Here is a 13,020-nt window from a genome sequence, read left to right on the forward strand (position 1 = left end):
CGAGGCAGTGTAGTCAGAAGCCCTAGCCAATTTAGTCCAACACATGCGAGACAGGGGCTGCGAGATAAATCCGAAGAAGGTGCAAGGCCCTAGCCAGACTGTCCAGTTTCTGGGGATCCAATGGTCTCGGGATGAGCGCATCATACCCGAGCCTGTGAAGAATAAAATTCAAGAAATGGCCACCCCCACGAATAAAACTGAGACACAATGGTTTGTGGGACTATTGGGCTACTGGAGGAGACACATACCTCACTTCACGATGTTATTAAAACCGCTGTATGCCATAACACGAAAAAAGGCCCACTTCGAGTGGGGAAAGGAACAGGTGGCTTTTGATGCAGCCAATGAAGCCATAGCTCAAGCTTTACCCCTAGCCCCGCGAGTGCCTGGACAGCCTTTTGAGCTACAGGTATCCGTTACCAATGATACTGCAGTATGGAGTTTGTGGCAGGTTCAACATGGCACTCGTATACCGTTAGGGTTCTGGTCTAGAAAACTGACAGATGCTGCTACTCGTTACACTCCATTTGAGAAACAGTTATTAGTATGTTATTGGGCCCTAACAGAAACAGAAGGACAGACAGGGGACGACAAAGTCAGTTTAAGACCAGACCTACCCATATTATCCTGGGTTCTCTCAGAAAATGAGACACACAAGGTCGGGCGAGCGTAGCAAAGCTCCATAGTGTGCTGGAAGTGGTATATCGCAGACAGAGCAAGTAAAGGAAAAGAAGGAATCACCCGACTACATGAGCATGTGGCTGAATACCCACAAACAGCTGAGAGTGAACTTACGCAGTCGTCTGTCAGTTTAACCAAAGAGTCACCGATCTCCTGGGGCGTGTCTTTTGAACAGTTAACACCATAAGAACGTAGCCATGCTTGGTTCACAGATGGCTCAGCGGTCTGGCAAAACAGCCTTCGGCGATGGCGAGCCGCTGCCTTCAATCCAAAAACCCAAACAATTGTGCATGATGAGGGTGTGGGAGGCTCCAGCCAGCTAGCAGAACTAGCAGCTGTAGTCCTTGCGTTAGAAGAGGAACAGCAACAAGTACACATGTATACTGCCTCATGGGCAGTAGCCAATGGCATGGCGAGCTGGATGCGAAACTGGCATGAACATAACTGACAAATAACTGGGAAAGACTTGTGGGGAAAGCACCTATGGGAACAAATATGGTCCAAAGCCCAGAAGATGAAAATAACTGTATATCATGTGGACGCTCACATGAAAAACACTTCAAAGACCTCTGAACATAATAACACCGTTGATAATATAGCCCGGGTACGGGCTGTCAAAGAGGCGGAAGAGGAAGAATATGGCATAGGCAATTGGGCCCACCACAAATCTGGACATTTGGGCATTCAGGGTACGATACAATGGGCACGAAATAGGGGGTTACATTTGACTACAGACGGTGTTAAACAGATCATAAACATCTGTGAAATTTGTCAAAAGGTGAAGCATTTTCCCCTACAACGACAACCCCGGTGCCTATATTAAGAGAGGGACTCAACCAGCACCAATATGGCAAGTTGATTTTGTAGGACCTTTACCATTGCAACAACGGTTCCAATATTTGCTCACTGCTGTTGATACCTATTCTGGACTTTTGATAGCTTATCCAGTGACTAAAGTGAATCAACAAAGTACGATTAAAGGACTGGAGAATTTAATCACATATTACGGTGAGCCAGCAGAAGTACAGTCCAATAATGGGTCGCACTTCACAGGTCAAACAGTGCAATAGTGGGCGGTAGACAACGGGATCTATTGGATGTTTTACATACTTTACTATCCGCACGCTGCAGGGTTAATATAACGCATGAATGGACTACTTAAGCAACAGATTAAAATATTAACTCCCACTAACACATTGCAAGGGTGGTTAAAGGTCTTACCACAAGCAGTGCGCAATCTGAATCACCGACCATTGTGGGGGGGAACTCCCATAAGCCACATGTTAGGCAAAGTTAGTGTCCCTACTATTGAAAAAGAAAATCAGACTCAGGACACAGTTTGTGAAGGAGGAAAGGTGTGGGTGCAGTACCCCCCCAGAAACCCTTACAAGCAGGGGAAATCTTAGCGAAAGGAGAAGGAAACACTTATTGGGTGCTCCTGACTGGTCAAGATATTTCTCTCTGTGTTGACAAGGGTAAATGACTAAACGGGGCTGAATTAATATACTTATGCTTCCTCCCACAGGAATTCTGCCCAAAATGGCGACTTACCAACTCATGCTGGCAAGTCTCTGTGTCTCGTTATCTGTGACTGTGCTACTTCCATCCTCAAACACAGCATGGGATGGCCGTATAGGGTGGTGGTGAGATAACACTGATTGTACGCAAGACAATTTTACATGTCCTTCCGGGCAAGCCTGCACTATAGGACACTGGAGTGTCACTTGGGATGCATGCGGGTACTGGGGAAGCCCAGGACAGGTGCTATTAACAGTAAGCACGAGGGCCAACATCATGTTATCAATCAAGTGGCAAAAAGATATGATAATGATATGCAATGTGCACTCCAATGTGTCGTTATTTCACAATGTCACATGGTTAAGGAGTTGGGCCCGCAACATTACGTCAAGCAATGACACAATGTCAGACGAAATTAAGTTAAATGCGTCTCTATGGTATGGATGTACAAATGCCTCCGTAATAACTGGTAGGGGGATTATGGGCCACTTTTGGTCAATGCGTGTAGTTAAGCATTCTAAGAGCCCCATGAATCATTTGCAACGACCACACTCTACATGTACACCTGCGCTTACACCCATATTAAATCTCACACGACAAGTCCGGTATGCGGACAAGCCATCTGACACTTGTAATATAACAACAATTAAAGCAAATCTGAAAATGTCAGTGAGACAAAGGCGTGATATATTAGCCACAATATTAAGAGGCGTAGGAACAGGAATAGAAGCATTAAACTCTATGGATATCAAGACCTTACAAAACAAAATACAAAAGGTAGGGAGACTCACTGGAGATGCAATTCGATTGCGAAATGCATGGGACAGAGGTCTCACAGGACAGCTGTTTTTTAGTTGGCTGTCGGACGTAATGTGATGGGAACACAAAGGTAAAACTATTCAAGTGATAGGGAGTGTCACCGGGCGACAACAAGAATTAGGTCATCATACCCAATGCATGTTTGAAGAAGTAACCCGGCAACTATTAAGGGCCAAGTTAGAACGTATTGCCATGTCAGGGCATGCAAATAGTTGGAGCAAAATATTCCACTTTGGCAATAGAAATCTAGGGGTAAAACCTGATATGCAATATACACATTGTGATGACCAGGGGTGTAACTTTACTATGAGAATAGTCAATATCACAAAAACCAACATTTGGTGCCAGTTTATAGTGCTTCCCCACCTGTATGGCCAAAATCTGTGGGTATCCGAGTTCAAGGGTGGATGGATTGATGATAGAACTCACCAAGCTCAAGATTGTCAAATATGGCCTTTCGGTATGGTGTGTCCTTTGCACACACCTGTGTTTGAACCATGCTCCCTACAGCATATAGCGGGAACATGTATTTGGACACTTGTACCATACAATGATACAATTTTACATGAAATCGGACAGAATTATGTTTGTATTACTCGTGTCTATCCCATTTATCTTGACGGCGCCCATAAAGATCTTCCTCTAAATGCTTGCTTTAAGGATGTGTATACCATATATGACTTCATTCTAAAAGGTCATATCAATTGGGACGATGGAAAAATGTTGTGCGCCAATGCACTGTCCTAGGCATTACGAACCTTCCTCCCACTATAGACCTAACTCGTTTAGCTCAATTTCTAAAAGATAATCAAAAGGTCACTGACGAATTGAGCAAACAAGAGCGTACTCTTCATACTCTGCAAGTTGCTATGAGTTACAGTGAAGGCGCCTTGGTCAGAGTTGCGACAAAGGTCACTGACCTTACGGTACACCATTGGTGGGACATCTTTTACGGATGGTCCCCAAAAACATCCGCCACTTTGAAGCTGTTAATGCATCCTATCGTTGTTTTACTCGTCGCATTATTACTGATATTACTGCTCGTATGTATTCTTTGGTGTAGATTGCGGGCGTTACTTATGCATACTCAACGTGTAACTGATGCATTACACCTTCAACTCGATTATATTACTTAGAATGTCTAAATATCAAGGGTGGATTGTATTGTATAGGGTTAATCACATAGGGTTAATTATGATATTCCGACATTTACAGTGTGTTTCTGCTTCATGCTCGTGGAATGTTGTTGATGCAGAGAGAGAGAGAGACCTTGATGCGCACACCATCTTGTTTATTGGACGGTCGGCGCCTCGAGGTCTCATGCTTTGTGGAAAAACAGCTGAGGCCTTACTGATTAGGAGTTGGCCATAAGCCACATGCACCCATGTTTGTTCAATAGTATAAAGGAACGGAACTGTCCAGTAGCTCTTTGAACTTCACCTTGGACCATGAGTCGCGTGCGGTGCCGGGACCCCCAAAGCTCCTGACCAGCCGTCGTTGCGGAGTTCCCGATGGGCCGAAGACTGTGAGCTTTGTTGCATCTGATCATACTTCTCTTTTCTTCGTAAACTGTATTATGTTTCTTTTCACTCAGTAAACGGTGTTTTATCTTTACTTCATTTGTCTTGTCTCTTATTTATCATTCATCCAGATCCCGAACCTGGATCTATTATTATCGATCCAAAACAATGTAATTCTATGTAATCAGCAGGAATGATCATCTCTAATGATAGGCCAACAGTGTGAGAGGACCAGGTTATGACCACATACATATATTGTTTTACACACTCCCTGGCTATAATTCCCTGAAAAAAACGCAGCCCTTGCTGCAAACATCAATTATATTTCAATCTCTTTTAAAAGTCACATTTGGTGCCTTTTGTCATTATTTTAAGCCAAACGATTGCTCATACTATTTCATTAATTTACAAAAATAATGGTACCTTTGAAGATCATCACTGAAAAGATTACTTTTCCACCTAAGTTAATTATTTGATTTGTGGTTCCAACAAATACATTATATTAATATGGTGACTGAACAGTAATGGGTATTTTGCATATCAGGTACTTATAACAAATTAACACAAGAATCACAGTCTTAATGAGGTTTAGTTTTAAAAATACTGGTATATTGGCAATGCACTTATACTGTAATTACATAATACCAATGCTAACACTACCTTACCATTTTTGTATTGCTAAAGTTATGTGGGAATGACTGTAATTTAGACTAGCCCTCACTTTTCCCCCCACAATTTTCTTCAGATACTGACTACTGTAGGGATACAATTCCGCAGGTGCCAGCAAATCTCCTGTACTTCACTCACGTGAATATTTTTCATGTGTCTGCATAGACAGCGAGCAATGGGGGAATTACTGAACCAAGCCTGATGCTGCTTCTCGTCAGATGTCCATGTACGTGCACTTTTAGCAAAGTTCCAGGAAGATCCCATGTTTAATCCTCAAATCTGAACTGAGTTAGCAAGAAACTCCTGCTACAAAGTAAACGGCCGTGATTTCGCCAACGGGTGCGAGTTATATGCGGATGGCATCAGTGGTATGTCGGAAACGTGCGCCCGGCTACAGCCCGCCGTCTGACAGCAATCTTCCGTTGATTGGGCTTGTTAAGCCCGCCCTGTGAGGTTCCCAGCCAATTAACAGGAAGCCGGTCTGATGACATGATCTGATAATGCCTCATCAGCCAGTTTCCTTAAAGGGACCATGGACAACTTTTTTCTGAGAGTTCTGCTGTCAGTGTTCTGCAGCAGTGAGTTACTGCAAACACTGACAAGCATTGCAAAAGGTGCACGGCTGCACCCAGGCTCTCCCATGACTCCCTCCATATGCTTATGGAGGGAGTCACAGTACACGGGCAAATTCTCCTCCCTTCCAATGGATGGAAGGGAGCTCCCCAGGGCACCAACACAGCCTGAGTACACATTGCACAGGAGGACACAAGCAGCAATATCGTCAGGAGGACCTAGCTGCAGTGGCACAAATATTTCAATGATCTCAGTCGATCACGAAACGTTACTGCAAAGCCACACTCAACCTCATCCTGCTGTGTCACTCATCACATCCCCATCACTCTGCATTCCCTACCCTACTCCTGCACATCCTTACTCACACCAACTGACCTTGCACCTCCGCCCATCCCTCTCTCTATCTACATTATCACTTCCCCATCTCACGAGCTACCCCTCACACTCACCCTCAGCCTTGTCCAATCATACCAACTAACACCACACAAGGGCAGGCACTTGCGTGTTTTAGCCAATGTTCATGAAGACTTTCTACTAGTGTGTTGTCAAACATTGACATTTTTATTTTGAACACTTTATGTTCTTGGACAGATTTGTGTGCACCTTTTGGAAGTGGCTTAGTGAGTTGTAGTGAATGTTCAGACATAAGGGTACCCTGCACAATGGTGATGTGTGGGAAAGGAATGGCTTGGATATTGCAGGGATGCTTTATGGTGCAGGTGTGGGGTGGTGCCAACCTGGCACATGATGTGGCAGTCAGGATGCACAGCATCATGTGAAGTAAATGTAGCCATGGTTAGGCCGTCCCTGGCCTCCCATTTAATGTGGTCGGGTGCTGATGCCCTGTGTCCTGTGCAGCATCAGTTGATTGCGGAGAAGGTTGTTTTTGGTGATGCTGGTGTGCCGGTGTGGCTCAGCTGGAAAACGTTCTCGTCCATCCTCTTGGTGAAAGTTTCAAACCCGTCAACCCTGCTCTCCACCTCCTGCAGGTCGAGGGGGCTCTGCTGGGTGCTGAGCATCAGGAAGAAGTTGCCCCCACCACCATGTCGTTCTTCTCAGCTTTCCTCTTGCTCTGCTTCCAAGCCTTCCCGTCGTTGCAGGTAAGGAAGTGCTGGAAGGCGTCGCAGCGGGCCAACACCGGGTGGCTCGTCATGTGGTTCATCCACAGGGTCAGCCCTTTCTTCCTGATGGAGATGAAGTCCTCCTCGAAGCGGCCGGTGGCTTGCTTCTCGGGGATGTGGGGCACCGAGATGACGGGGAACTTCTCTACCAGCTGGCGTACAGCCAGTCGGTTGACCAGGCACTGGGTGTGGCTGGGCACCAGGTGATACGAGATGTAGCTCTTGATGCCCTTGAACTTGGTCTGCTTGGTGGGCTCGTCGATGGAGCAGGTGAACGGTTAAGGGTTCTTTTGCCACTCGGGGCCGTGCGGGCCGGCCGCCACGCAGATCTTGCCGCCGTCTTTGACGCAGCCGGCCGCCTTGCCCAGGATGAACGCCTCGCTGCCCGACTTGACGAAGGTGGAGAAGCGGTTGATGTTCCTGCTGACCATGGCCATGCTCTTGAAGGAGGAAGTGGCGACCAAGGAGGAGGAGGACACCGACCCTCCGGCCGCCGGCCCCCATGCTTACTCAATAACGGCTCGGCCCATCGAAATCCGAGAACCCGCCGCTGCCTGCCCCGCTCCCGCCGCCCCCCGGACAGCGGCTCGCCCGCCATCGTCGAGTTATTGTCCCAGTCATCGTCGCCGCTGCCCGATGCCTGGTGCTGCAGCCCCGCCAGGACCAGCCTCCCGAGGCTGTCGCCGCCCATTTGGGCGAGAGGCGGGAGGCAGAAGTGCTGGCGGCGGGGTAGGACGGCAGGGGGAAGCCGCTGGGGGGCTGAGGCTGAGGCGGTGCCGGGCTGCCGTAGCCACCGGTCGACATATTGGCATAGCGGGAGGCAGGGGGTTCGGTGGCACCAGCACCGGGCGCAACGTTGCCCCAGCTCCCGGCCCGCAGGATCTGCACGTATGAGACTGGGAAGAGGCCACTCTGGCCGCAGCTGTTGGCCCCTTCCAGCCAGCTCTCGATGTCGTGCTCACTGTACACGGTCAGCACCTCGTCTTCCCGCACCGAGATCTCGCCCACATTCTCGCTCTGGAAATCGTACAGAGCCCGAGCCTGGAGCGCCATCGTCCCGCCTTCCGCACTCGGCTCAGCTCCACTCTCGGACCCTGCCGTAACCCCCCACCCCGTAAACCCTTCCCCACACTGGTCCCGGCTCCCCCTCACACCGGCTCCCCCAGACCCCGAACTCCCTCTTCGGCCCCCCCGGACCCCCTCACTCGAGGGGCGGCTGCGCAGGGTCTTCCCTGGCCGGCTGCACTTTTCCCTGTTGTTCTGTGATTTTTTTAAATCTATGTTTGGATTGGGGCCCCCATCCTCTAGTTACGCCACTGCTGTGTCAGCTCCCTGAAAGAGCTATCCAATTAGTCCTGCTCTTATTCCATAACCCTGCAAATCTTTCCTTTTTAAGTACATATCATAAGAAATAAGAACATAAGAAATAGGAGCAGGAGTAGGCCATTTGGCCCCTCGAGCCTGCTCCGCCATTCAATAAGATCATGACTGATCTGTAAATGATGGCGGGGCTCGTCCGGAACACTTTTGTAAAATCCCTTTTGAAAGTTATTATTTAATCTACTTCCGCCACTCTTTCAGGCAGTGCATTCAAGATCATAACAATTCTTTTTTATTTATTCCTTTCCCCCCTAGATTTTTAAATCTATGTCACTGGTTACCAACCCGCCTACCAGTTTCTCCCCATCTACCCTATGAAAACTCTTCATTGTCATGACCACCTCTATTAAATCTCCCCTTAACTGCCTTTTGTCTCAGAAGAGCAAACTCAGCTTCCCTAGTCTCTCCACATAACTGAATTCCCTCATCCCTGGTACCATTTTGGTACATCTCCTCCGCACTTTCTCCAAGGCCGTGCGATGAGGACATGATTGGCTAAGCTATGATGTCCCCATGGTTGCCCTGTCAACAGTCACTGTTTAGGCCCACACATGAAGAATGACTATTGAGGCAAGGGACTGTACCCCAATATAAGATGGTAACTTCAGAGGCAGTAGGGGATAACATTGAGGGGGAAAAAGACAGCTGATAGACGCTACAGAACTGTATGTTAACTGCTAATTATAAAAGGTTTGACAGATTTATTTTTTATTCACAAGTTTCCATTGATAAAAAAGATACAGTGCCTAATTCACATTAAGCAACTAACACATGTTTTTTTTAGCAATAAAGATGTACATGACTATAAGCCGGTACTACCATCTGTGATTTTTATCTTTCACAGATGGCTAAACAGATTAGTGCATGACTGAGGAGCTGCTTCCTGCAAAATATCACCTTTGTAAATTATTCATGTTTCATGTTACAGCTTAACCAATTCAGAGCACTAACTAAATATTATCCAAACTGCAAAGCAAAATAAGCTTTGAGTGTGTGTGACAATTTAAATAGCACTTGCTATCATGATTCAGTGCCATTCAATGGGTTGTATAGAGAATCGAACACTGCTGAAAATGTTAACATTTTTTCTTGCTATCCAGACTAGCCAAAAGTAACATAAATAATGCCAATCTTGATTTAGTTTTCAGCTAGAAATAGCTCTAAATTCAGCAATAAATGGCAGTGTTTGTCCACTAATATGGCCAACAACAATTTCTAGGCTCATGTAACAAAATACAGAACTGAAATTTTGTTTTGTAAAATATTGCTCAAGTACAGGGTAATATTACAGAAAGTACAGTACAACTCCTGAAAGACATTTGTGACGAACAGGCTGAATTTTAAACTGTAAATGCAACAATGCTCCAGGAGACTATGGGGATAGTACAGTGCATAGAGGGTGATTAAGTTGCAAGACAGTTGTCCAATTTCATTTTAAATGCATGAACTGTAAAATGCTTTACAGCTAAATTATGAGGTTTTTTTTAAGTTATAAAGTTGTTTTAAGCATTCAACCGTTCTGAGAACAAAAAGAGGAAATTCTATTATTTCTCACATAAACAATGGGATAGAAACATAGAAAATAGGTGCAGGAGTAGGCCATTCGGCCCTTCGAGCCTGCACCACCATTCAATAAGATCATGGCTGATCATTCCTTCAGTACCCCTTTCCTGCTTTCTCTCCATACCCCTTGATCTCTTTAGCCACAAGAGCCATATCTAACTCCCTCTTGAATATATCCAATGAACTGGCATCAACAACTCTCTGCGGTAGGGAATTCCACAGGTTAACAACTCTCTGAGTGAAGAAGTTTCTCCTCATCTCAATCCTAAATGGCCTGCCCTTTATCCTAAGTTGGCAGCACAATAGATATGATAATATAATCAACGATTCGTGAGCTACATATAATATGGCCAGGGACAGTTCCAAACATATTAGATATCCTTTACATGAATTATCTTGAGTATGGGATATGGTTAAAGCTTGGAACAACAAATCTATTATTTAATGCTTTTAGCATTTTACTATTCTAAACATCACACCAGAATTAAGTAAATCAGTGAAGCTACAGAGACACAACTGAGGATTTGTCCACTTCTGTGTTCACCAGCCTGTGATTTTCCTAGCCATTAAAACAAGCACATTATAAGATCCATATAAATGTTAGGGCCTTGCCAGAGATCATGGGAAACCTGCCTCTTTGGGTTTGATAGCATTTGAATTATACTGATAGCAGGGACAGCAGTCCAGTGGCACCAGATTTATGAGATTCAGCCGTCGTTTCAGCGGGAAACCATCATTTGCTCAATAATCTATACTTAGCAATCCACTCACTTCTGGAGAGCAGCAGGCCAATTTGAACAAGGCCTTATCTAATGTTTCCCCTCGTTCAGATGCTATTTGGCATGGCAGTGCACCAGCAGTTAGTTATAATAGCAGGCACACTGTGATAATGTGTCACCGGTTTAATGGGCATAAACAACTATTGCATCTATCCTTTTAGTGCATGTAAACTGTAATTTATCCATTAGGAAAGAATGCTGGGTAATTGCAAGGTCAGGGCAGATTAGTCAGAATTTATATCAGCATCATCATCATCATCAGAGGCGGTCCCTCGAAACGAGGATGACTTGCTTCTATGCCAAAAAAAGGACGAGTTCAAAGGTGTTTCAATGAAGGACCCGAACTACATCCTGAAGGGTGGAAGATGCCTATGCGTGAATTGTTTTAACGTGGGGTGGCCGTTGCACACCGGCCACCACATGGGCTTAACAGAGCTAGGTCTTGGTCCAGTGGCAATGATCCCCCAAGGCAACTGGAGACTTGCTCTGCTGCATGGACCTAGTGCGCACATGTATCGCAGTATGGGCTGGCCCGTGCTGCCCCTGGGCCCCTGGCCCCAAACTCGTGCCTCCCCTGAGCCCCGATCATGTCCCTCCACAGTCTCTCGCCATTCCTGCTGTATCTGCCCACGCTCCAATCACCGACTTGGATCTTGTTGACGTCACTCTTCACAGCCGTTGCCCTATTGCACCAGCTCGCGCTGTACCTTGACGTGGCCGCCACACTGCCCATGGCCGTCGCTCGCCGCTCCTTTTATGGCCCTGACCTGCCGCTGATGTTCCCTCGCAGGTCGGGGCCTTCACGCTGCCCATGGCCGCCGCTTGCTGCTCCTTTTATGACCTCGACCTGCCGCTGATGTTCCCCCGCAGGTCGGGGCCTCCACAGGCCTATCACCGCGGTGCAAACACCGGGCCTACGGGCTCTGATTTATATAAAAGATATTTGAATGAGTTATGAGCTAACGTAGCTCAATTCCCCTTTCCATTCCAGAATTGGAAGCTCTCACACCAAACCTGTTGCAGGCCCTCTCGGCAACATGAAATGGCAGCACCCAAATAGCTAGTCCTGGCATCTGGCAACATCAGGAATGAAGATACCTGAAGAAGCCAGGTATCTTCATTCTTATTGGAAAATGTGTGTGCCTGTTTCCTGAACTCAACAACAGCCATCATTTTGTGGATTTCAGCAAGACCAAAGAGCCCCATGGCTTAAACTAACCACCAAAAGTTATCACTGTGCCATAATGACCATATCACTAACTATCCATTTATTTAATTGTAAGCTTGCTGTATTTTTCACAAAAATTTGGTGGGTAATAAATTTTGGTTGCTTGTATTCCACAAATTTTCCATACTCCCAAACCTGAATTTGTGGAAACATTTCAGGAAAACGGCATTTCTTGCAGAATTGAGCATGAGGTCATTTTACAGGTCAGTTCTGTAAAGTCTTTACTCTACAGTATGAAACCAGCAACGGCACATTCTGGGGACAAGGTCACTCTGTGACCGTAACTCTTTATTCACAGGACTCCAAAGACGATGACCCTGCGTGGGACCTCCCTTTTTATACCTGTGTGTTCAGGTAAGGAGTGTCTCCTACAAGTTCACCCCTTGTGGTCAAGGTGTGCATCTAGGTTGAGTGTATACAGTAATACAGTGGTGTTACATTGTGGTTACATACATGACATCACCTCCTCCCACAAAGTCTTATTGGGATCATAGGTTTAGTCTTTCAGGTGGTCTACACTCCCTCGTAGAGCGCCGCAGTTGGGGCTCTGGTTGTTGGACACTGACGTGAGTGTCACCTGTGGTGATTCCGGCCTGTCCAAGCTGACTGCAGGGACTGTGCATTCTTCTGATTGCTCTTGTTGCTCATTCACTGGCAGTGTTGTGAGCTCCATCTCATGGTCTTCTTCAGGTTCCTCCGTGTCGAGGCTGAACTTTTTTTTACTTGGTCCAGATGCTTACGGCATATCTGACCATTGTTGAGTTTTACCACGATGACCCTATTCCCCTCTTTGTCAATTACAGTGCCCTCAAGCCATTTGGGCCCCATAGCGTGATTGAGGACAAATACAGGTGTCATGTATCTCACACTACTGTACATAACTGTATCTTACCATGTTATACATGACTGTAACTAGAGATGACCTGTAACCACAAGCTTACCTTACCACCAGGGGTGCACTTGCAGGAGACACTGGATACCTGTCCCAGACAGGTATATAAGGACAGGTCTCAGGCAAGTGTGGCATTCAAAATCTGTGTAATGAAGGTGCAGGTCCTGAGTGACCTTGACTTCAGCATGTGCCTCGTGTGAATTTGTACTGCAGGGACAGGACTTTACAACAGGATAATTTATTTCTATACATCTCCCCCTCGCATTACGGTACTCGT

General features: G+C 46.3%; 1 protein-coding gene and 1 pseudogene across 1 annotated transcript in view; both read right to left on the bottom strand.

The window, feature by feature from the left end:
• The window catches only part of ksr2 (kinase suppressor of ras 2), a 587,663-nt gene that overhangs the window by 211,381 nt on the left and 363,262 nt on the right, over positions 1 to 13,020 (bottom strand). The gene's annotated exons all lie outside the window — the stretch shown is intronic.
• Positions 6,641 to 7,338, bottom strand: LOC139268353 (sorting nexin-18-like; annotated as a pseudogene).

The sequence above is a fragment of the Pristiophorus japonicus genome, chromosome 8 (assembly GCF_044704955.1).
Source record: "Pristiophorus japonicus isolate sPriJap1 chromosome 8, sPriJap1.hap1, whole genome shotgun sequence".
In the NCBI taxonomy this organism is placed as follows: domain Eukaryota; kingdom Metazoa; phylum Chordata; class Chondrichthyes; family Pristiophoridae; genus Pristiophorus; species Pristiophorus japonicus.